At 45.5% G+C, this 25,174-nt stretch overlaps 1 protein-coding gene across 2 annotated transcripts in view; it reads right to left on the reverse strand.

Annotated features, from left to right (window-relative positions):
• ENPP6 (ectonucleotide pyrophosphatase/phosphodiesterase 6) overlaps positions 1-5,482 on the reverse strand; it is an 85,297-nt gene extending 79,815 nt beyond the window's left edge. Inside the window, exon 1 of one of the 2 annotated variants that reach the window (XM_074353310.1) lies at positions 5,307-5,482. The gene's annotated coding sequence lies outside the window, so the exon portion shown is untranslated. Of the gene's footprint in view, positions 1-3,098; positions 3,482-5,306 lie in introns of those variants that run through there. The other variant, XM_074353309.1, reaches the window with a different exon arrangement.
• Between the last annotated feature and the right edge of the window lie 19,692 nt (positions 5,483-25,174).

A 25,174-nucleotide genomic window follows, 5' to 3' on the forward strand; every position in this document is an offset into this window, starting at 1 on the left:
CCCTCCCTGGAGTGATGGGAGCTGTCCAAGCAAGCCTGGACATTTTCTCACTGGGTCCCAGGCCAGCCCTGTGGCTTGACCTCAGAGGGAGCCAAGCTTGTGGAATGAGGGCCCCTTGAGAAACAGCAGATGCCGAGCTCTAAAGTCCCTCTTCCCCGCCAAACACCTCCTAGAACCCAGAATCTCAGAATGGACAGCGCTCTCGAGAGAGTCGGCCTTCAAGCCTCTGGTTACATAGATCATGGCTCTGAGCCCTGGAGGGGAAACACGTGTACAGCTAAGGCACAGCCAGGACCGAGCCCTGGGTGTCCTGGGAGTCAGCCCAGTATTAGAGGTATACCACCACCGCCAGCCTCCAGTGTTAGAGGCCTCTCATAACCACCAAACAGCGGCCAAAGTGAGCCGGGACCCTTCATCCTTCCATCTGTGACACTCTAGGAAGGGTCTGTCCTCATCCTCCAGATGTAAGAACAACACAGAAGGGTTCCCAGCCCAGGGGGCGAGTGGAAGCTGAAATTTAGCTCAAGTATAGGGGTAGAAAACAACAGCGGAAAGAAAACAAATTGTGAGAGATGCTTCCAGAAACCGGCAGGTTCTTAGAACTCAACTTTAGACACCAGCCTTTGAATGGCCACTAGGTGGAGCTCTATTTTCAAAATAAAGTCAAACCCTTAGCTCTGAACTGGCTCTCAGCTCAAATGGCCTTAGCTTGACAATACCGAAGGTTTATTGCCAGGATTTGCTCACCAAACCCACTGGTTCCCATCCAGATTTTATGCCAGTCTACAGTCTACAGTCTGTAATACCGCCATGAGCTGGACTTTCTCCAGTTCAGTCCCTAGATTATTATTTTATAAGTAAATACAATGTATTTAAAAAAAAAAGTAAATACAATGGAGACACACATACATATTTAAAACAGAAACAGGGGAGTTACAAACATGTATTTATCTCAACAGCAGAGAATTCAAGATACATATTTAAAACATATTCTAACTTGTAAAATATTTATTTAATATATATTACATAAATAAAATGTAAAATACATTTATATAGTTACATATAATTATATAGAGTATAAATTTAGATATATATTTACTGTATTTTATATATAATTGTATATATTATATATTTAAGTCTCTACTGTTGAGTAAAAATACATAGTTTGTAATGCCAATTATATATAAAACACTTTTAAATATATTCTATATTAAATTTATATGTAATATACTCAATATATATTTAAACAGTAAAATACTTTTAAATGTATATTTAAATTTCTCTCTGTGATAAAATACATTCTTTCTAACTCCTGTGGGTCTGTTTTCTCCATAATAATCACCAAAACCCCTAAAAAAACAGAATAGCCTTTTTATTGACCTGTTTAAGATTTTTTAAATCTATGCTTCTCCAGCCCATATTTGTTCAGATATAATGAAAACAGAAAAGAAAAGGAGGAGAGATTAAATTTAAAGAGAAATAGAATGTTCTCCTAGGGTAGTCTACCCAAGCAATAGAAATAAAAGTAAGAATAAACAAATGGGACCTAACTAAACTTATAAGCTTCTGCACAACAAAGGAAACCGTAAGTAAAACAAAACGACAACCTATGGAATGGGAGAAAATTTTTGCAAATGAAACCGACAAAGGCTTGATCTCCAGAATATATAAGCAGCTCATATGACTTAATAAGAAAAAAACAATCCAAAAATGGGCAGAAGACCTAAACAAGCAATTCTCCAAGGAAGAAATACAAATGATCAATAGGCACACGAAAAAATGCTCAATATCACTAATTATCAGAGAAATGCAAATCAAAACTACAATGAGGTATCACCTCACACCAGTCAGAATGGCCATCATTCAAAAGTCCACAAATGACAAATGCTGGAGAGGCTGTGGAGAAAAGGGAACCCTCCTACACTGCTGGTGGGAATGCAGTTTGGTGCAGCCACTGTGGAAAACAGTATGTAGATTCCTCAAAAGACTAGGAATAGACTTACCATATGACCCAGGAATCCCACTCCTGGGCATATATCCAGAAGGAACCCTACTTCAAAATGACACCTGCACCCCAATGTTCATAGCAGCTCTATTTACAATACCCAAGACATGGAAACAGCCTAAATGTCCATCAACAGATGACTGAATAAAGAAGATATGGTATATTTATACAATGGAATACTGTTCAGCCATAAAAACCGACAACATAACGCCATTTGCAGCAACATGGATGTTCCTGGAGAATGTCATTCTAAGTGAAGTAAGCCAGAAAGAGAAAGAAAAATACCATATGAGATCGCTCATATGCAGAATCTAAAAAAATTTAAAATAATAATAAATACATACATACATACATACAAAACAGATACAGACTCATAGACATAGAATACAAACTTGTGGTTGCCAGGGGGTCGGGGAGGCGGTAAGAGACAGACTGGGATTTCAAAATGTAGAATAGATAAACAAGATTATACTGTGTAGCACAGGGAAATATATAAAGGATCTTGTGGTGGCTCACAGCGAAAGAGAATGTGACAATGAATGTATGTATGTTCATGTATAACTGAAAAATTGTGCTCTACACTGGAATTTGACACAACATTGTAAAATGACTATAACTCAATTTAAAAAAATGTTATAAATAAAAAAAAATGAGAGAGAGAAATAGGCATTTGCTATGGATGCTCCTTCAGTCAGGACAGAAAGCACAGAGGAAAAGAAAGGAGTCTATTGTAGCGGTGAGGAAAAGGCTTTAAACAGTTTCAACCAGATATGAAAATATAAAACTTCTCTTCTAATTTCCTTTACTGCTAGTTCCTAACATACAGCTGGTTGAGAAAAAGTATATATTTAATAATGATTTATGCCACTTCAAAGAAAATCATGTCAGTGTCTCACGTACAAAAAAATAACAATATATTTTCGGTTTTTAGTGAGATCTGATCAGTAACCCTAAAATGCAACTTTTCTCAGCCTCCTAGGGAAAAACAACAAACACTGACACCATCACCAGGACTAGGCTTGACAGATAATCCAATGGAAGGTACAGACTCCATCAACGGCATGGCAGACACTGTTACATTTCTAAGGCTCACCAGGGTTGCAGGCCAAAGCCTCTTGTTTCCTTGATGCCTCACAGGGGTATCAACAATGGGTAGTTGTTTTCTAGCATCTCACCCCTCCTCTAAGCCTTTAGTGAGATGAAATAAAAACTCCTCTTGTGCATGTGTACTTTCGGGTACCATCCACTTCTCAGTCACTGCTGGCCAGGCCCAAAGCTTTGACGCTTGGGATGCTTCAGCGCTCGGAGACCTCGGAGCTTATACGGCTTCCTGCACAGGTTTCCATAGAGAATCTGTACACGTGCCTGGAAGACCAGTAATTCATCCAGAGTTCTGTCCCTCCCTCCACACCTATTCGGTCTGTAAAAAACAGCCCAGCGGAGACCCCACGATCTGCCCCGATCAGTGGCTGTCGTAAAGTGAGGTTGTCATAAAGTATTGCTGTCGTAAAGCGCGGCCGCCGGAAGTGTAGCTGTCGTGCGGGCGGGGTGAGTTCCCCGCCCCTCCCTCCCGTTTTGGATCAGTTCTCCAAACTTTCCCGGAGCGGCGGCTATACACGAGGTCTTGTGGCACAAAAATGAACATTCTGAGGGGGCACTTGGTCTAGCACCTGACTGGACACTCCACCAAGCACTTCTGCCTTTCCTCATTTGCTCCCTCCCCTATTAGCCCATTTCACAGGCGAGGGAACTGAGGCTTAGCAAGGTTAAATGCCTTGCCCCACATCATAATTACTAAAGTAGGGGAGTCAAGACGTGAACTCAAGTCTGCCAGGCACTAAAATTTGTTCTCTTAACTTCCAGAGAAAATCCCAGGTGAGCTGACGAGAGTTGGGTTTCTCAGGAAAAGCCTTCACCGCGGGCACCCGTCACAGCACAGGTGCCTCACTTGTAAACATCTGGCACACTGAAACTGCTGGCCCAAAATGGGTTTTGCTTCTGCACTTTTGTTACCAGGATGTAGGGAACCATCTGTATTTAGCATAACTGAGTGTTTGTGAGTGGTCCTGGGAATCTAAATATAATGTATTCTGTTTCTAATTTACAAGGGGAATTTTGGTCTTTAGCCCTTTTGTTAAATTAGGCACTTTCTGAACTTCTAAAAGAGGAGGAGAGGAATGAGCACATACTGAATGTTCATTATACACTGCCCACCTTACAAATGATTCTGTCTAGTCCTGTAGCCCAAGGAGAGAGGCCTTTCCCTCAGTTTTTAGGAAGGAAATGGAAGCTTAGGCACAATGAGTGGCAGAATCAGGATCCGGACCAAGTTCCAGTGTCAAGATCGAGCTGTTTCCATGGCTCCTCTGAGTGGGCTGGCATCCTCCCCACCCTGAGCATCCTGGGGCGGCCTGAAAGTGGGGCATCACCCTCCCAAACGCTCCCCCAGCGAGGAGGAATCACGTGGTCAGGGTGCCCAGCACAGCACCACCTTGACCATCAGCTGTCTGTGTCTCGTGGGGCTGCCCTCTGAATCCAAGGGAGTGCTGCTTGGAAAACCACCCTTGATGATATTCAACTTGAGGGGGACCACCTCAGGCCAGTGACAAAGGTTCTCTACTGGACCAAACTCTAGCCAGGCTCCTCCGAGCCTCTTCTTAACAAGCCTCAACCTTGTCCTATAAAGGCTTGAACAAAACACTAACCTAGTTTCTAACAGCTCAAGGCTCCCTCCCAGTGACCCTGAGCCTCCCCTGAAAGTGCCAGCTTGAGGAAACTCAGGCTTCCAAAAGAATTGACTGAATTGTCTTCAGGCCAAGACCTCAAGGCACGGCCCCTGTCTCCCAGCCCCTGGGGAAGGCTGACTTCAGCAAGTGCCAGCTGACAAACCCAGATGGGTTTCATATGGACCAACAGCCCCTACCCCTCCCCAGTGTTTGTAATTTTTCACTTCCCTGACTCCTCTGAGCCCCCGCTCACCCCCCTCCATATTGCCTCATTCTCCCTTTAAAACACTCAGTGACTTCTGTCCAAATCAAAGTTGACTTCAGTTCACGCTGGACTCTTCCCTATTACAGTGGTATATTACTGATTAAAATTCTTGCTTACCACTTTAGCAAGGTCCAGCTTTCTTTGTCGTTGACACCAGTCAGCTGGGCCAGGCAGAGTTACTCCTCAGTGACTGCCATTCTTAATACTCCACTGCCCCCTCCCTGACACTTGCTGCTGCCCCCACTGTCCCAACCCCAACACTAGTCCTAGCAGCCACTCTCCCTGGCCTCCACTTCCCCCAGCCTCCTACCTGATGTCTCTCCGACACCTCTCTCTGGGTTTCCGCCTCTCACTTCTGGGAGGAAGAGTTGCCTGAGTTGGGCTGTGGCATGAAAATAGAAAAGTGTCTCAGCCAGATGGATGTTCAGGTCACGGAAATGGCCCATCCGAGCCCTGCTCTTTCAAATTTTACAGAGCAGTTACTAAGGGGTTTGGGAGGAAGCAGCATACTTCTAAAAGCCCAGGAACTGGGTGCTGCAGAGAAAGGAGGTGCTGCTGGACGCTCCAGCCGCCATGCGGTTGGAGCAGCCCCTGCAGAGGTAGGTGCCCAGCACTGGGGACGAGGGGTGGGCAGGAAGCAGAGCTTCTGGGCTCTTGGCCACCTTGTGGGGGAGGACTCTTCAGAGCTAGCGTCCTCACTTCACTCTTAGCTGCCTGCTCTTCAAAACCACTTCATGTATCTGCAGATGGGGTGTCAACTGGGAGTTTCCATGGAGTTGGGTAATTTCCAGATAGCTTAGTGTTTCCTCCCAAGCTGTGCACAAGACCAGATATATCTCCTGCTTTCAAGTTTTCAGAAGCAGAATTGGGTACCTTCGGTTTAGTTTGTGATGAACGTCAAGGGCATACATAGCCCAGCATCTGAGCCAGGCTCTTCCTTGTGAATTCGGGCATGTACTTTGGGTCTGTAGACTGAAGGATGTTCATCTGTAATGTGAGATTATTAGAGTTATGACTTCCAAAGTATCTTTAAACTTTAAAATAAAATTTCAACATTTCACATGTTTATATTTTCCCAGCACTATTCTGGGCAGACATTGGTAGCGTAAGAGGTGGAATTATGGAGAGATTACATGTGAGTCCTGGAGAATTCTGGGACTCTTTCTACCACTTATGACCCATCTCCCTGCAGCATTACATCCAAAATAAATATAAATCCAACTGTAAAAGCAATGAGAGCAAAGTCATCACCCACCTCAGCAAAATTTCATTAAATTTCTCTAATCCCAGAAGCCACTCTACCAGAATTTCTCATCTTTCTCTCTCCCTAACCCCTTCCCAAGTTTGTGAGCTATTCTTTTCCACCCAAGGGAACCTCCTGTTTTTCTCTTTGCCTGCACTAAACTTTTCAATTTTTGCAGCTTTCCGTATTCCCACTGAAAGGGAGGAAGAGCAGAAGGTCTTCTATACCCGTCTCTGTCATATATGAATCTAACCGCACATGTAACAGTATCTTCCCAGGAGATACTGTTTTGCTTTAAGAGCTAGCAATTTACATCTTGACCTTTCAACCCAGAGTTCCTCTAATTTCTCAGGGCCTTTTAGATCAGTGCTTTTTAAACCTGTATGCGCCTTAGAAATCTACAGATCCTGTTAAAAAGCAGATTCTGATTTAATAGTTCTAGGGTGGGGCCTGGGGCTCTGCATTTCTGATCACCTCCCAGATGATGGATGCTGCTGCTGATCGATCCTTCGACCTCGCTTTGAATAGCATGGTTTAGATTACCTTGGTTTTTTCTATGATGCCTCTGGAAACACTAAAATGCAGGTATCACAATTATTTTCATTACTACATTTGTCATTTTACAACGAGGCAGCATAAGAAATCCTGGTCAGCCTGTAATTTCATCTCCTCTTGCCTTTGAAGTCAGAGCTAGAGTTCTCTGGCCAATGGATAGTCTGTTGGAGTCAGTACCACGTGGGGCCGTCTCCAAGACAGAGACATGTTGACAGAGACATGAGTTGGGACATTTCTGTATGGATCTTTAATGAACTGAGGATCTGGCTACCGTTTAAAAGAATGTCTTGAATGGGTTTCTTGGAAGATCCAAGGAGCCTCTGTTTGAGACAGTTCTCGAATATCTCAGGAGAAGTGTTAGAGACTGTTTTCAGTAGACCAGAAAAAGCTAGGGTCTTGAGATAACAGGGAGCCACTGGGCTCATCTTGCTGCTGAATTAGCATCTGGTTCTTGGCTCTCATTAGCATAACCTCCCTTGCAGATATGAACTGAAAAGGGAAGTTGGAGGGTTCAGCCTATGGAGGGGACTATGGAACCTACAGGCTGAGGGCAGGGGACCAGGAGTCTGATGTCAGTAAAGAGCAAGACCACGGAGTTGGTGATCAAACTGCTGTCCAGAGAACATTCGGAAGACAAAAACGCCTGCCCGCTGCCTTCTTAAATGTTATGAGAAATCAAGGCGTGTCATAGCTGAAGGGACCTCAGAGACCATCTGGCTCTCAGCCTCCATTTGCAGATAGAGAAACTCACCTCCAGGAAGTTGGGTGATTTTCTCAAAGTCATAATATTAGTTGGGGCTTTTAGCTGGCTTTTGAACTCCTGGTTCTGAGCTCTTTGCAGCTGAACCTCTTGTTTCTCACATTCATCAACTCTCACATGTGAAATTCACTGTAAAAACAATTTGTTCCCAAGGATGAACTTAAACTCTGCTTCTGAAACTACACAGGCAGTGGCCAGGAAAAAAAAATCAGCAAAAGAAGCCGTCACCATGTCCCCCAGAGCCCAGCTGTGGCAGCTGCAGGGAACTGCACAGTTGGAGGCAGGTTTAGATTGTCCATGCAACATGTCTCTGCAACTGACAGCTGATTCCATCCCCATGCGTTTATTTAATCCCTACAACAGCCCATTAAGGAGATAATAATCCCATTTTACAGATGGGGAAACTGAGTCTCACATTACATAAATTGATGTAGGGCATACATCTGCTGACCTGGGACTCAGACGGGGTCCTGCCTCCTCCCAAATCCTGTGCCTCTTCCATCCCTTGCCTGGTCCCTCGCCTGGCTGTGCCCTCCTTGAGTTGCCAGGAGCATTGTCTAGAGGCGCTGGGAACAGGACTTGGTTTTCATAAACACTGAGAGGAGGAGTAGAATCCAGGAGAAATGGGACCTAAAGCTCAGCCAGTGGGAGAAGCAAGACAAAGGGAGGACAAAGCAGGATAGTTAATGGGAGAAGGTTTGCCTGGTGCCCAGCAGTCACCATGCAGTCTCTCCTCTCTGCTCTGGCTTCTGTGAAAGGATCATTCAAGGTACTTTCCAGCAACTGTTTGAGACTCTTGATGAGTTGGAATAATAGCAGTTTGTGTGGGTGGTGGGAGCCCCCTTTCTCACTTTTCTTTCCTTCTTTCCTGTCCTGACCCCAGACGCAGTAAGTCACCCATAAAACAGCCCAAGAGTATGGCAGGTCTGGGTCATACCCGGGCTGATGCTCCCATTTCTGTGCAGTGAGTCCTCCAGGCTTCCATCCCTAACAACAGGGACTGAGTGCCCGAGGAGAAAGGCAGTTATCTACCATAACCATGACATCTTTGCTCCACGCTGACCATCAAACTGGGGTTTTGTTTGTATCTGTGGCAAGGTAGTCAGCTTGAAAGCAGATTTCTAATGGGAGAGATTTTTCTCAATTTTTCAGTAGGTCAAAAACCAAATTAGGTGACCCAGATCATTTTCCCACATAGATAAAGAAATTCCACTACCCCCCTCCCGCCCCCCACATCCTTCAGTGACAGCTGAGCTGGTTAGGCTGTAATCCTTGGCAGCAGGATGTTGTGACATGAAGGAAATGGAAAGCCCAGAGCACGTCCCTTCTAGAACTGAGGGGTTGCAGGAGGAAGGGAAGGAGATAAAGGAGAACAAACTCAGGGGCTTGGGTTCACTCCCTCACTCAGTGCCAACTCTTAAACCTGGAGGGAAGTCCTAGAAATAACAGTCTAACGCACTTTCAACCACAGGAATCGGACAGTGGAGAGGAGGAGGTGGGGGAAGAGGTGAAGCAGATGTGCTCAGCAGCATTTCGGAAGGAGGAGACATGAGTTGAGCTGTTGCTACGTAATTGTAAAGCCAGTTTAGAAGCCAGAACAATTGCTTTGGTTCCTCAGTGGATTATTTTAAGAAATGCTGCATCACCAGTGTTTTCGGTAGTGATGTCAAGAAAAATTATCCAAAACTTAGAAGTAAGGCAAAGGGAGAGCGGCATAGCCTTTGAAGTTCATATAGTCCACTTGATTGTCTAATGGAAGGTACTTTAGGTTGGCTTGCTAGCTACTACTGGGTAAAGGTTCACATTTTGTGAAGTTGCATGTGAACCTACAGGTCTTCACCAGGTAGCGATGCAAATGATCTTTAGCTAATAGAAAAGATAACTACAAAGTATGCTTTATTGCCCCTGTAGGACATTGATTAGTTTTGTTTCTAACCTAGCAGTCTTATTCCAACATATTTTTTTCAATGGCCATATAACCCTTGTTCCTGGAGTTCTCCTCTGAACCAGGCTTACCATCCTGCTGGTTCCTGTGTTAAGCTTTGACAGTCGTTCATTCTTTTGTTAACTTTTTGAAAAGCATACGCGTCAACCACTAAGTGGGAAAGGGATTCAGAAGAATTAGACCCTGAATGTGAAGACGTTTTAGGAATGCCTTCACTGATTCAGTTTACATTTACTCTCTTTTTAGGTATGGCAAAGGTGGTTAATATTAAAAAAATGATTAGGTCCAAGGGAGGACTTTCAGTCAATTTAAGACAAAAATTCTACACGATAAGAAATCATTGTAAGTTGGCAGTGAGACGCAAGGGTGTCAAAGAAATGCCGTCCAGCTGAGGCAGGAAAGCAAGTCAACTACAATCTTAGTGAGGACTGAGAAGGAAAAAAACAACCAAATATGTCAAAACCAGAGGCGTGGACTCCTGCCCCAGAGCACCTGGAAGGCATGAACTTAAGTCTCCTGGGTCCCATCCCTGTCCTCGGCAAGGATCCGTGCTCTGGCCCCACTGGTCTGATGACTAACCTCGGGGCATCAGTATTGGAAGCAGAATGGGCTTGAGCTGGGTTGCCATAACAACTTCTTTACAGGGTAGGGCTGTTTTTTAACACCAGGAAGACTTGGATTCATATGTAAATGAAACTCACTATTAATACTATTGTATTGTATTTCAGGGCAATCTGTGATCACTTGGAATTTAATGTATTTCTAGTGTTAAAGATAATTTGCCCTATTGAAGGATCCAACTAATGAGCCTTAGGACTCCAGTTTAAAACGCGCTTTTGAGTTGTTTACACATATGGTTTTAAATGGAAAGGAACGAGATAATCCTTTTAAGTTTGAAAACAATTCTGGGTCATTTCAGCAGCTTAACAGACTGTCTTATTCAGAGTGTTGTTTTATCTGATTTTTAAGTTATTGCAAGATGCTTGGAAAGGCTTTTCAGTCAGATGTGCTAAAAAAGATATCTGAATATAATACATTTATCAGCGAAATTGTAGTATTTGAGGGGATCCCCTGACAAACTTAACTAGCTGCCTTAAATATTTTAAGTGCATTTCCCTACTTTTTAATATTCAGATTTCTTTTTAAGTAGTTCAACTGCTTATTGACAGATTTCCCAAATAAGTAGATATTGCGCACAAAGGAAGAACAGTGGCACCCATCATCCAGCTATACAAAGGCTTAAGTCACAACTCACTGCAGTAGAAAAAAACAATGGATGAGTGGAAAAAACAGGATGAAGCATTCTGTGCTTTGCATAGATGGCCCCTAGGTAGTTAAAATGCGCATCTCAGGAAGAATTTCAATGACTCCAGATTCTTGCATCTTCCCATACATAGAAAAGCACTAAAGTCATTAACCTGAGATGACTGTTCTCGGTGATTTGCGGTAATCTTCGACCAAAATGTGTGTTTGACCACATGTATTTCTTAGCCCCCAAAATTCATATATATACTGGCTCCTCCCCTATCTCGTCAGATCAGTTCCTCAGAGCTATGGAGAGGCTGCTTTCCAGGCTACAGTCCCCCCACCCCCTATCCCGCTGTAAGTTCCCTGAATAAAACTGAAACTCACACATCTTACGTTGTGTTGTTCTTTCAGTCAATGATATGGTTGTTGAAAATGTACTTTACTAATAAATAAAATAATAGGATTCGGAAGTTGAAAACTTAAGAAAGAAAACAGCTTCTTTTTATATGTTTGTAAACTTCAGTAAGTTGAATACTAATTTTTAAAACCAAACTGGAGCGAGCCTCGTGTAGAGCAATAAGACGGCCCGGCTCATCACCACTGCATCCTTCCGAATCTAAGCTGGTGGGGTGAGCTTCCAGGAGTGAGAGCTGTTGTGTTTCTCCCTCCTCCCTTCGTATTATTTTCCTTTCAGCCCTAAAAATTCTAACACTGGGTGTCAGTATTGCCCAAACACACAGACCTATTCTCAGAGCCAGGAGGTAAACCGTTGAAGTAAATCCTTTGACAAATCACCCAGAAAAGCTTTTAAATATGTTTGCAAGCTCGACCGCAGAAACAAAGCAAATTGTTATTCTGATCTCTGAAGCTGGCATTGCAGGTTTCGCCAGTTCCCCCACCTGGCTCGGGCACACCTGCAGTTCTGCAAGTCTACAGAACAAGGGCAAATAGCTGCTTTCCCACCCCATCTGCCCCTTCCAGAAGCTTCCTTTCCATGCAAGGGTCCACTTGTTATAAAATCAATCCGGGACTTTGAACTGTTTGTCCCCTCCACTAAGAGTAACTATTTCATGCAGTATAGAAACAGAAGAGGGGGGAAGAGATTTAAACACAGAAGAGGAAAAATGAACAACAAAAGAAATGAGTTGAACTCACAGGCTCATGGTTCCTGGAATCATTCCAACCACCTGACATTCACCTCCTGCATCAGAAATGCTTCTTCCTTGTTTTCCCCTGTTTATTCTTCCTCTTCTCTATCTCCAGACTCACATTGAGATTTGGGTTTGTTTAGTTGGTTGCTTATTTTAATTGTTTTAGCCACAATTGCCTAGTGCTTAAAACCCAGATTATTTTCCACCTGTGTTTTCAAATTTGACTCCTTATCCCATCCTCTTTCTTCCTGCCCTCCACCAAGTGGCACAAGGTCATTTAAGTTCCAGGGCTGCTGGGCACAGGCAGTTAGAAAGAGCATCGTCATTGGTGAGTATGGAAACCTCTCTGGTCTGTTTCTCCTCCATATTTATATTCTCTTTCTCTCCTTATTTCCTCTTTCCCTCCCTGTTTCCTCTTCCCATCCACCCTTTTCTTCTGTTCTCTCTTCTTTCTTTCTGTTCCTTTTCCATAATGTAAAATCTATTCCATTAAATGCTTTCTGTCTGGCTAATTCTATGTAATTTTCTAACATTCATTTTTTACTTTCAAGGGGGACCCTCGCCCACCATACTGTGTTACACTTTTCACAATTTGATGACTATGAACTAGTTTCTGGATAAGCCACAGAAAGGTATTACCCACCTAGCTTTGTCCTCAGAAGTTGGCACGGGGCCCTCTGCTCCATGGAGTTGCATCTGGAATGCACGTTACTATACAGCAAAGCGGGGCGGGGTGAGGGGTGGGGTGTCACACTCTCTACTCTGAAAAGATCTTCCAGCAGGAGGATGCCAGTGTCCTTGGCCTGACCAAGTCCCTGCTGAAGAAGCTAAAGGGAAATGACCAGGTCACCTCCAGTGAAGAAGGATCAGACCCTCTGGGTACAGCTGGGCCAACTCCAGTTTGATCCCAGATTCGAGAAGAGTCCTGAACAAGGAGAGGTTGCAATGGATTCGTCCTCAGTGGTGCCATTAGCTCTTGGCTTCCATCCTCCACTCAGCTGCCTGGCCAAGCTTCCTTCCTTCCTCAATTTTTCTAGCCCTCAGTTATTCCACTGTCTTAGTGGGATCATCATTTCAGTCACCGATATTGTTGACTTTGGTATTAGTGAAACTTTAAAAAGCCTTTGGCCAGCACTCACAGATTTTGTAATCTGACATCTCTGCTTTGGACCCTTTACTTAAGTATTTAATAATGTACACACTGTTTGCCAATCTGCTTTTCCCCCTTGACAATCACGCTGTACATTTCCCCTCTGTTATTTAGTAGACTTGTAAACATCATTTTGATGGTTGTGTTGTAATCCATCATGGGATCTCCCATAAAGTAATCCTTGCTGTTGGACATTTAGGTAATTTCCAAATTTTCACTACTGCAAATAATGCCTCAACAAATATTTGTGTAGCAAGATCTTTGCAATCATTCTTTCAAGTATTTTTAAAATGCGTATGTAATAAATGAACATATGCACTTGGTGAAAACAAAACATTACAGATATGATCAAAGTCCCAATTAATGACCAACTTCAATCTAGTCACTGTCATTCTATTAGAGGTGACTACTGTTACTGGTTAATGTGAATCCTTCTCTTTTTTAATGTGTTTACATATATTTTCATGTACCTAAATAAAGTATATAGTGCTGGATGGTTTTTATTTGCAAGGCGGGGAGTGGTGCACAGATGCTCACGTGCTATATATATTCACTCGGCAGCATGTCTTGGAGACACTTCCACGTTACCACATGAAGATCTGCACCCTTCTCTGGAACTGTTGCGTGGGATTCCATAATAAGGACAAATCACTGTTTATTGAGTTAGTTCCCTATTGCTGCGTATTTGAGCTCTTTTTAGTTTTTTGCTAAGACGAGCAATGTTGCATTAGATCTTTTCCTCCCGCACACGTGCAAATGTTTCTCTGGCGAGATTCAGAGAAGTAGAATTGTTGGATCTAAACGGAGGCACGTTTTTTAAGAGCCCCTGTTAAACTGGCCACCAAAGTAGGAGCACGGTCACACTGCCACCAGTGAGGGGATGTGCGTCCCTGCCACCTCACCCACGCTTTCTATGATTAAATTTTTGATTGTTGCCTCTCTGATTAAAAATAGATCTTATGGTATTTTATTTGCATTTCCTGATTTCTAAAAGATTAAATATCTTTTTGTGTTTATTTGCTTTCTTAGGTCCCATTCCTGAAAGTTTAGTTCCTGGGTCAGAGGATATGCAATGTAAACTCTCACTCGGAGTCTATAAATTCTATTTTTTCATACTCTCTCCAGCACTGAGTTTTAAATCTGTTGCTGTTTTGGCAATTTTGTAGGTAACTGTAGCATCTCATTTGTCTTAAATTGTTTTCGTTAAGAATGAGATTGTCTACTTCCTTATAATTTGGGGCAGTTTATATTTCCTTTTTTTTTGTGAGTGGCTTCTTTCCTTATTTCTCCCATTTTTGTGTGAGGTCGTTCATCTTTATTTCTGTGTGCATTTATAAGACTTCTTTACACGCATAAAGAATGTTAACGTACATCTGAGGATTCAATAAGGTCCAGATAGTTCAATAAAAATACTATTCTTAGTGTATTAATATAGAACATAATACATAAACATATTATTATATAATATATAATAATATTCCTTATAATAATATAAATTCGTTACAGTGTAGTAACAGGCTGCCGCTAAAGGGGCCCCTGGAAAATCCACTTTGGGGACTAGAACCACTCAAATAAATAACTAGAACTTTCTAAGATGGCCGTCTTCCTTTGGCTTCTGTATTGTCTCCTAACCAGTGAAGCTGCCTGGCAGAGCGTCGCGATGAGCCGCGGAGCCTGGATGTCTGTGAGTGAGTAGACGCCAGCGGTGTCCTGCTGTAGGATCGGCAAGTGGCTTACGCCAGGTCACTGCAGGTCCCCAAGCTGGAGGGGCGACCGCAGCTTTTTACTTCTCTCTTTGGGCAGAAAATCCTCCCTTTCTCCCAGAGAAGGTCGGCCTTGCTTTCACCTGTGTCTTGAAAGTCTATTTTCTATCTGAAGGAGGAAAAGATAAGGTTCTAGAACTAGAAAGCTAGTTGGTAATGAAATAAACGTGTGTGAAGGAGGACTAACAAGATTGCTGTCTGGCACAGACGCTAGCCTGAAATCGTTCATGGCAGGTTCAAATGCCAGCTCCACCCCGACTGACACGCAGCTTTGACCTGGGGCTCAACTTTCTCATCTGTGAAATGGGAATCATGTTAGTACCTATTTTTAACACAGCTGTGAGGATTAACTGAAAGAGTCCACCCATGGATTCCGGCGCAACAAGCATTTTTTATACAATATATCTAATCTCAAAATAAAAACAGATCTCTGTGTGTGTATTATACTTTCCAAAGTAGTAGACAGAAACATATGGGGGTGTACACATTCTTCTGAAACACTGTCGCTATAAGAGTCTGAGATGATTAAAAGGACTTTTCTTGTTTGTCCTGGATATGACAGTAGGTGTTTGGTTTTTTTTTAAAACTCACTTCAGTTGAAGAGTCTGGCAACCACGGCTTACCCAGCAACGGTTACTATGGCTGCGAGGAGGAAGCAGAAAGGACCTCCCAGCAGTGTTTACTGAAGGAAAGGGAGTCAATAGCTCAGGTAGTTACTAATGACTGTGCTTTGTCCTTGAGACCAAAGGACAGGAATGACTGCAAAACGTGCAGAAAAACAGCCACGCCCTTTCCAAGGATATCACAGGACGTACCTCCGCACACGGAGAGGAGCCATCCCCGACTCCATCAGCATTTCCCCGCACAGAGAAGTACGACCACGGTCCCCTTTTGTCAGCATGGGAGCTGATTCTCCGTCTCGAGTTTCACTGTATTCTGTAGTCTTGCTCACGTCCTTAGCCTTTCAGGGACACTTCTTCTCAAGAAGCGAACACGGATGGTTCACACCAGCCCAGATTTCTGGGCTAATTGCAAGCATGGTGGAAATGGGCAAAAGAATTCATGAAGTCACTGATGCCTCCCTGCTCTGTTTAAGGGCTGTTTTCAGTGATAGTTCATCATGACCTGTGAAATGGAGATATATTGATAGTTATTGGGGGAGAATGAGCTTCAGCTGGGCAGATGTGGCTTTGAATCCTTTCTCTACCCCTTAGAGAATGTGTGACACCTGTTGGTTATTGAATATCCCTGAACCTCAAACTTCTCGCCTGCAGACTGAATATGACACTTCTGTTGAATACGTTACAGCGTGTCGTGAGCATCAGAGGTGGTATATGGAAAACAGTGACCACAGCATGGGGAACAGAGTTGCGTTTTGTGGCAGACTGAATAATGACCCCCAAAATGTCCACATCCTCATTGCTGGAACCTGTGAGTGTTATCTTGCGTGGCAAAAGGGACTTGCAGGTGTAATTACATCAAGAATCTTAAAACGGGGAGATTACCCAGATGGGCCTGCTTGTGATTACAAGGGCTCTTATGTGAGAGAGGTACGGTGTCAGAACAAGCGGTACAAGAGGGGGATGTGACCACTGAAGCAAAGGTTGACGTGATGCAGCCACAAGCCAAGGAAAGCAGACTGCTTCTAGAAGCTGGAAGAGGTGAAGAATGGATTCTCCTTTGGAGTCTCCAGAAAAAACACCTGCCAACGCCTTAATTTTAGACCCATGAGACTTACTTCTGACGCTCTGACTTCCAGAACTGTAAGAGAATACATTTGTGTTGTTTTAAGCCCCTAAGTTTGTGGCAATTTGTCACAGCAGCAATAGGAAACTAATAGACCTTTCTATAAATGGTGGTCATTTTCATTATCAAGCACAACAGTGTTCACTGAAAATGTAGAAAAAAATATGAAAATTGTAAAGTGCCACGTGAAGATTATTATCATCAATGTTCCTATTTTATTCCCCTTTCATTTAAGTCAAGTCTGCTGCTTCTAAACTTTTTGTATTTAAATATTTTCCTGTTACTATCTCCATGGATGGCAAAACTATACTTCCATTCTTTTTACCATTTTCAAAGAAGATGTACATCTTAAGAGGTAGTCAGGTAGAGTGTCATATAACACTCCAACAACTTGATCTAAGCACAAAAGGTGAATAGAGTTAAGGAGCAGGGAAGAGACACTAATGTACTCAGGTAGTCAGAGGGAGAGACTGCCAGGAGTCTCCCAGTGGCCTTCTCCCCATATTCTGTAAAGATTTTTACCTGGGCACCTGACCACCCAGATGTGGACAATGTTTCTCAGACTGCCTTGCAAGGTAGTCAATTTGGTCACTAAGTTCTGGCCAATGGAACAGAAACAGAATTGACATGCACAACCTCAGGGAAACATCCTTAAAGGGAAAGCTCTCTGCCTGGCTTCTTTTTTGTACTTCAGTCCCATTGGCTGGATTACAGGTGTGATGGCCACTTCCAACTACAATACGGAAACCGAATGTTAAGACGGTGACACAACAAAATAGAAAGACTTGTTTCCTTGATCACTGGGAGTCTGCATATGAAGATAAACATCAGTCGTGTTTGAGTAGCTGTTTTTGTTTATTTGGGGATGGGAGGGAATCAGTCATTTGCAGTCAAACCAAACACTTCCTCCTACAGGACTTATTATAAAACTTGTTATGCAAGACTGTTATTATTACAGTTTCGTCATAAAATGGAACTCCTGGAGAAAGCATACAACAGCTTTATCCAAAACAGGGAGAGAAAGATCGGAAAAGAGGTTGAACCGCACCATCAACAAAGTCATGATTTCCAATTGTTTGGATAAGACAGATACGCGAAGTCAGTAACGTTAAGAACTGAGGTCTGATGAGTAGCGACAAAGGTCAGGTAGTGACGGAGATGAAAACTTCAAGAAAAAAGTTCAGAGATTGAGGAATACTTAGGGAAAGGTTAGCACTGACGACAGATCCAGGGGAGCAACATGTGATTACAGACCTACAGTCTCTCACCGGAAACCACTGAAGCCAGAAGAACTATGGAATTTACATTGTTTCAGCTTTTAGAAATAACACTGTGTATTATATGTATATAGGTACATATACAGATGTATTATATGTATTTATGTATTATGTATTCATCATTTTATATACATCATATTTTTACGCTATGTATTTACATATCTATAATATATACTATATAATATCCCCAGGAAGATATGGAACATACTCTGAAATCAAATATTTTCAGCAGTAAAACATATGACTATTTATACCACTATTTTTTAATAACCAAAAACAACCTCACATTAGTTTAGGTTATGTTTTTCTACCAAATGCGTTTGCTTCAAATTTATTTTTTTAAAAAACTAACAACTACAACAAAAACTTTAGCTAAGGGATGGTGACCCTATATGAGGGTTTCCAGTAGAGGGAAAAGGGTGGGCATGAAGGCAAGAAGTAGAGGAAAGCTGTCCCTGGCTCGAAGAAAGGCTGGGTCTATAGTTTGAAAAAGTTTAATATGTTCTAAGCTGGATTGATCCAAAGAGGCATATCCTAGTTTTAAAAAACTCTGAGTTCCAAGGATTAAATGAAATAAGTTACAAACTTCTTGACATTTAGAACAAGTTACATACAAAGGGGAAAATGAATTGATGTCTGACTTTCCTGCAACACTAGGAATCTGAAGGAATTCTAGGGAACGTGACAGAATGCTAAACATAAAGAGCTGCACCCCAAGAAATGATGCGGCCAAGATCTCATCCCCTGTTACAGTGAGAGAAAGATATTTGCAGATAAGCAGGCACTCAGAGACGACAGCACGCAGATGTGGCTCCTAGGACAGAACCGGAAAATGACTGAAAAATCAATTTACCAAGATATCTGCTTATAAACAGGATGAAGTAACAGGAACCAGATTTGCCCTTTTGCCTGAAACAACTAAAAGATGGATGAAATTTATACAGCAACGATTTTCAGACACTGACTAGCATCACAGGCAGGGCCACCTGAGACAGGGCAGTCACATGACTGGCCCCGCCTACTGCCTGGGGAGAGCTCCCCACGGACAGCGTGTGGAGGAGAGCCCTGGCTGAGCCCCGTCGTCACCCTGACAACCTACGATGTACCTGTCCCCGTGTGTATGTACAGGCAAACCCAAGTTCCCCTAGTCCTTAAACTGGATTGAAAACAAGGAGGAGAGGAGATGGTTCTTTATCTCTTTGCCCCTCCCAGTGCCAAGAAGAGGGTCTTACACGTAGGAGCGCTTGAGAAACGTGCGGATGGATGGATGGTGTACACCTTCACTGAGGAGACACTGGGAGCGAGTTCTCTGCGAACAAATGAAGGAGGCCCACTTTGCTCGCTCTGCCCCTCCATTCACTGCCAGCAAAGTTCACTGTTCGTACCTCTTCGCAGTATTTCTGAGGGAGGTTGCCTTGGTTTTCTGTCTCTGGCTGTGGAGGTTAAGGGCAGAGGGGTCCCTATGCGTGGCACACTGGCCTTCCCCTCGGTTATTCCTTCGTTACCTTTCGCCGGCTCACCTCCCCATGGATACAACCATCAGAATGTGCTTAAGGGTGGATTTTTACTTGTGCCAGTTCTCTAAGAATATTACGGCTTTCTGCACGCGTTTAATTTACCTGGAGTCTATTGTGTCCCCGTATCTCTCGCTGCTTCTCGCCTTTCTCTCAGCCCTGCGCTCCTAAGATGCACCCATGCAGTTCTGTTCACTGTTTTCAAGCCACCGTTTCCTTGGGTACATCCACACAGATGCCCTGTTTTTCTCTGCATTTTGTTTTTTTAAGGTACAATTGAAAGTAACTGGCCGGTCTGAGCAATCCCGTTTCCATGACTGGGGAAACGAGGACGCCCCGCGTGTCCTTGACCGTGGCCGGAAGGGGACGCGAGCCCTGCGCAGGCGGGCAGAGGTCAGAGAGAGGTCAGCCCGGGTGTGGCCGCAGCTCTGTCATCCCCGAGGCCTTGGCCCCGGCCTCGCTCTGTTTTCTCACCTGCAGCAGAATCAATAATCCCTGCCCCACCCACCCAGAGGGCCAGCTGAGGCTTAAGTGAAGCAGTGGGTGAGAAAACACGCTTTGGATCGCGTTCCTAATGACACAGAGGCAAGTCAGCCGCACCCGGCCCCTCTCGCCAGCGCCCAAGTCCAGCTTGGTGACGGGGAAAGCAGACGTGCCCCTCCCTGTGCGACCTTCGCTCTCAGGGCTGCACAGTCCCTTCAGTTACGTCCTCAGCACCACCCCACCCCTGGCCTCTCCTAGTCACCTCCCTCACCCCCTCGGGTGTGACCCTCCCGGGGCTCTGCAGGGAGGAGCACCCGCGCATCACATACCCCCACCACCTGCCATGATTTCAAGTCACATGTTTACGTGATGTGACCTGGTGACTGGGAACAAATGCCCTTTCCTCTGGGTACCCCACGAGGGCCACCAGGGCTGGCCTGGATGATTATCAGATTACGCAGTTTTGCTCAGTCCACGTCCACCCCCCACCCCAACAATAATTACACCACCCCCCTCGGCGAGGACTCGGTGTTTCAGCCGCAACCTGCCGGAGGGTGGCCCCAGTGTAGGTGGGGACACAGCCCCCCAGTAAACCCCTCTGTGCAAAGACCTTCAGGAGCAGCTTCCTGGGGCCCCTCTGCCCATGGCAGAAGTTCTGGAACCAAATCTACTTTGCACTTCTCCTGATGGGCCCCCCTCCCACCTGGGTCCCTTTTGACTCAGCCCTCCCTCTGCAGAGGCAGGACTTCCTCCGGCCTGGAGGCTTCCTCTGCCTTCGCACACGTGGCCCTTATGACTTGGTCTGACTGATTGGCTCATGGATCTGTTTTCCCCACGAGGCTGCGGGCTCCTGGGGGCTGAGGCAGCTCACATCTCTCCACGGCTTTGAACCCCTCCAGGGCTCTTCCCTGCCCTCAGGACAAAGTCCTGGTTTCCTGACAGCGGAAACCTGGCTGTCCTGTCCCTTCAGCCTCACTCACCCCTCCAGTCCCTCCTCTGGCTCTGTGCTTTTGCCCTACGAACCTTCTTTCTGCTTCTACAATGAGCCCTATTCTCTCTTGCCTCAGGACTTACCCATGCTGTTCCCTCTGCTCCCAATGGCTATTCCCACCCCTCTCCTTCCCCTCACTTGAAGAATTCCCACTGTCCCTAAGGACTCAGGGGCCAGTCCCTCTTCCCAGGGACCGTGTCAAACCTCAGCGTGCCTCCCGGGTGAGCACACGCCACATGTGGGCCGGTCCTGGTTGTACTGCGCTGCCCGCCCTCCCCCGCAATCACAAGTGTCATGAGGGCAGGTGTACGCATTAAACTGTGTCCCTCCATCTCATATTTGCAGGCTTACCCTCTGTTGCCCCAAAATGTGCTCTTATTTGGAGACAGACTCTTCACAGAGCTAAGCAGTTTAAAATGAGGTCATTAGCGTAGGCGCTAATCCAATGTAACACGTCCTTACGGAACGGGGACATCTGGAGGCAGAGGCACACATGTGGAGATGCAGGCAGAGATGGGGGAGATGCGTCTGCAAGCCAAGGGCACCAAGGGCCAGCAAACCCCCAGAGGCCAGGGGAGAGGCCCAGAGCAGATGCTTCCCCAGGGCTCTCAGAAGGAGCCAACGTTCCCGACGCCCGTGAGACAGCAGACTTCCGTTGTTGAGCGGCCCAGTCTGAGGGGCTTTGTTACGGTGCCCAGCAAACTAATGCAGACAGCTGTCATGTCTTTATCTCTGCTTTTTTTTTTTTTTTTTTTTTTTTTTTTTGCCACTGTGTCTACAGGGCTTAGCATAACAGGAGCTCAAGGGGTGTTTACTGAGAGAAATATTTGTACTCTGGAGCACAAAGAGGAGATGTGGCTCTGCACTTGAGGATCTCATGGTGTGACGGAAAAAGACAATTCAAAGTGCATGCTTAACACCGGGTCAGAGCCACGGGTGGTCCAGCTCCTGCGGGTCCTGAGTGCCTACTGGGATGGGGTGGGCAGTGCCAGGCAGGAAATCTGCCAGTGCCTGAGTGTTGAAATGTGAGAGAATTGGAAGAAACAGGACAAATCAACAGCAAGTGAGAACATGGACTATTTGTGGACCTGTGAGTCATCTGGTAGAAAGATAAGCTGGAGTCTGATCATGAAGGGTCTTGTATAACCTACGGAGTCTGGGAAACAATAAAGTGAATTTAAATCAGGGAGTGACTAGCTGGTCAGGCTTGAGTTCTAGAAGCTTCTCTCTGACAAAGTGGGGATCGATTACAGGGGGTTATGACTCACCACCAGGATGCTCACTGCTTGTGGACATTAGAAGTGGAGGGAAATCTGAATCCGCCCTCAGCCTCAAGGGCAGGCGGCACCCCCAGGGCTGGGCCCGGCTGGGGCTGGCCTGCAGGAACAGGTACTGCCCCCCAGGCTGACTTTTGCTTTGTTCTCTGAATGGGCAACCGTGGCTCCTCACCAGATGTGTTGTACTGCCATTTTTAAGCCCAGACAATCCCCACCCTCCTAGAATCTGCCTCTAATTCTTGGAAGTTGGGGTAAAACCACATGTTTTTCATCATTCCTCAAGACCGCTAGCAGGGAGTGCGTAGTTCTGTGACGCTGGGGAGGAGACCGTGGACATCTGTGTCGTGTTTCTGTTCCCGTTGCTGTTTCTCTGGTTGAGTAAAGCAAAAGTGTGCAGAGCTATGAAGACCCCAGGGAGAATCAGGGCAGACAGGATCCCGAAGGAACAAGTCTCCAGACAGACCTTCCCTAAAGGAGACAGGAGCGGAGGATGGGCCCCCAGGCCCCAGACCGGTCCTCCGCTTCAGGACACACATAGGGGATCTGCTCAAAGTAAAAACATCTATTTCAGTCCTGTCATCTCGGTCTCATTGCTTTTATCACCTCTCAGAGGACGCGAGGTTGCCTTGAACACTGTGCTCAAGGTAGGCAGGAAAGCAGGCGAAGAGAGTGCATTCTGCAGGAACAGGACTCATCCTGGGGCCGGGAGGGCAGCACGCCGGCTGGGCTGGCTGAATGCCCCGCCGCCTCCGCACCCATCAGTCCTGAAACGCTGTTCACCTGTCGCCACGGGCGCCCCACCTGGCCCCAGGCCCCGTGGAAGCCAATCAGATGGACGTGGTCCGCACACTGCGGGGGTTTCCAGTGCTCGTTCGCCCCCCTGCAGACCCCAGATGCCAGGGGACCCATCTGCTGACCTTTAGACTATGACATTATGACGGGGCTGGTGGTGACATTTGCACGGGCACGTTCAGCCAGCCCGGAGCACGCCTCAATCAGTCAACCTCCTGTTGACGCTTCAGAGACCCCTCAGGACACAGAGCTGGGGTCACCGCAGAGCAGGGCTGCCACCTGTGTGGGCAGAACCCGACAACATGGAATCTCCCTGCTGGTCTGGATAGGTTTTGATGAGCTTTTCTTTTACTTCCTCTCTTTGACCTTTAGATGGCGTTATCACTGATGCAGTAGAAACCCCAGGCCCCATCTCACTCTGTAGGGGTTGCATTTCGGCAATGGGAGGTGTCTGCCCCACCCCCCGGGGGCGCTGAATGGGAGCGAGGGGGAGCAGCGCGGGGCAGTGGCACACCCGGCCTGCCCTCCGGGCCGGGAGTCTGCTTCGTGGGTAGACTGCTGGCGTCTCACCCCGGCCCACCTAGCAGGACATTTGAAAGAACTGATGGATTTGAAGTCATGTATTCCAAGCCCTGGGAAATTTAAAAGGAAAGGGGCAGTTCAGGTCAATTTTCTTACTGTTGTCCGGGATGGATCTGTAGACAGTATAGGAGAACAGAGTGTTGAGATAAAAGACTTTCCACTTCAGTGTAATACACTTGCAATGCAGTTTTTTTAAAACTATGCCTTGTTATCAATATTCCAATTGAGATAGTCACGCTTTTTAAAAATCAAGATTTCCATCTTCTCTTGAACGACAGGAAGGCAGAGCAACCTGCACCCACACATGTGCCTGCCAGCAGTCAGATCCAGCTCAGAAGCAGCTCCTCCCTCCATTTAGAGCCACAGTCTCCAATTTGCCAGAATCCCACCCAGTCTCTTAATCACTGATTCTACTTGCCTGGCCCCTGCAGGCATTTGACTCGGTGAGACCACACTTACTCAGTGGCCCCCAGAAACCCAATCCAGGGGAGAGCTGGGCCAAAGCCAGTGCTGGTGACACCCACTCCTCTGATATGGGTGATGAGCCATCCACTCAACCTTCTGTACAAGACTTCTCGAAACTTCCCAGCCCTTCCAGACACCTGTTCAGAGAGGACCACAATCTCACGACAAGAGGAACCGGCTGGGTGCAGTGCAGGCTGTCCAGCGCAGCTCTGGACAACTCAACCTAAGTCCGTGGGAAGCCGGAAGCACTTCTACCAGCCTTGGGCCTCCTTCCCTCAGTGCCACCAAAACAGCGGCTGAGACAGAGCCTTAGCAGTGGGCACACGGCTACTTCTGGTTTATGGTCAGGACCCAGTAGTCACACGGAAACAGTCTGCCCCAAAGGCAACTGAAGTTCAATCTTTCCAGAAACACCTGCTTGTGATTTTTAAGTGGTCAGTTTTCCAGAATGTTTCCCATAAAATTATTATTTTTTTAATCTTAAGATTTGAGCACCTGTTAACATCAGGTCGTCTATGCTGGTGTTTGGAAAGACTGCAAGGTGGAGCATGATAACAGCTAAACAATAAAACTTCAGACTTGGATAATCAAAGATGGCAGGGGCAGGGGTGGTCCCCATGGCACGAGAACACCTGGGGCACTCTGAGCATTAGAGAGACCACGAAAGGAGACGCAATTATTTAACTTCTCTTTGCATAGATACACAGGGTATCTCTCTTGCTTGACCTGGAAATATTCAAGGAACCACAAAAAGGGACCAGCTTTGGGAAATCCCACATCCCCTCCAACACTGACTGGGTTCAATCCACAATACCTCCATTAAAATAAATACACAATCAATCAATCAATTAATTAACCTAATTACCTCCCCCATCAAATAAAAAAAATAAATAATTAATTAAAAAAACAACAAACCTAAATACCCCCTCCCCCCAAAAAAGTCAGGTTGAGAAATGAATGGTATATTATTCAGCCATAAACAGGAATGAAGTTCTGGCACAGGTTACAACTTGGAGGAAACTTGCAAACATGATGCTGAGAAAGAAGCCAGTCACAAAAGGATAAAAATCGTAAGATTCCACTTACATGAGGGACCTGGAACAGGCAAACTCACAGAGACAGAAAGATTAGAGGACACCAGGGATGGAAGGGAAGAGAAGTGGGGCGTTATTACGTGATGGTGCAGAGTCTTTTGGGATGATGAGAACGTTTTAGAACTAGTGGTAATGGTCTCAC

Source organism: Camelus bactrianus, chromosome 26 (genome assembly GCF_048773025.1).
Source record: "Camelus bactrianus isolate YW-2024 breed Bactrian camel chromosome 26, ASM4877302v1, whole genome shotgun sequence".
In the NCBI taxonomy this organism is placed as follows: Eukaryota; Metazoa; Chordata; class Mammalia; order Artiodactyla; family Camelidae; genus Camelus; species Camelus bactrianus.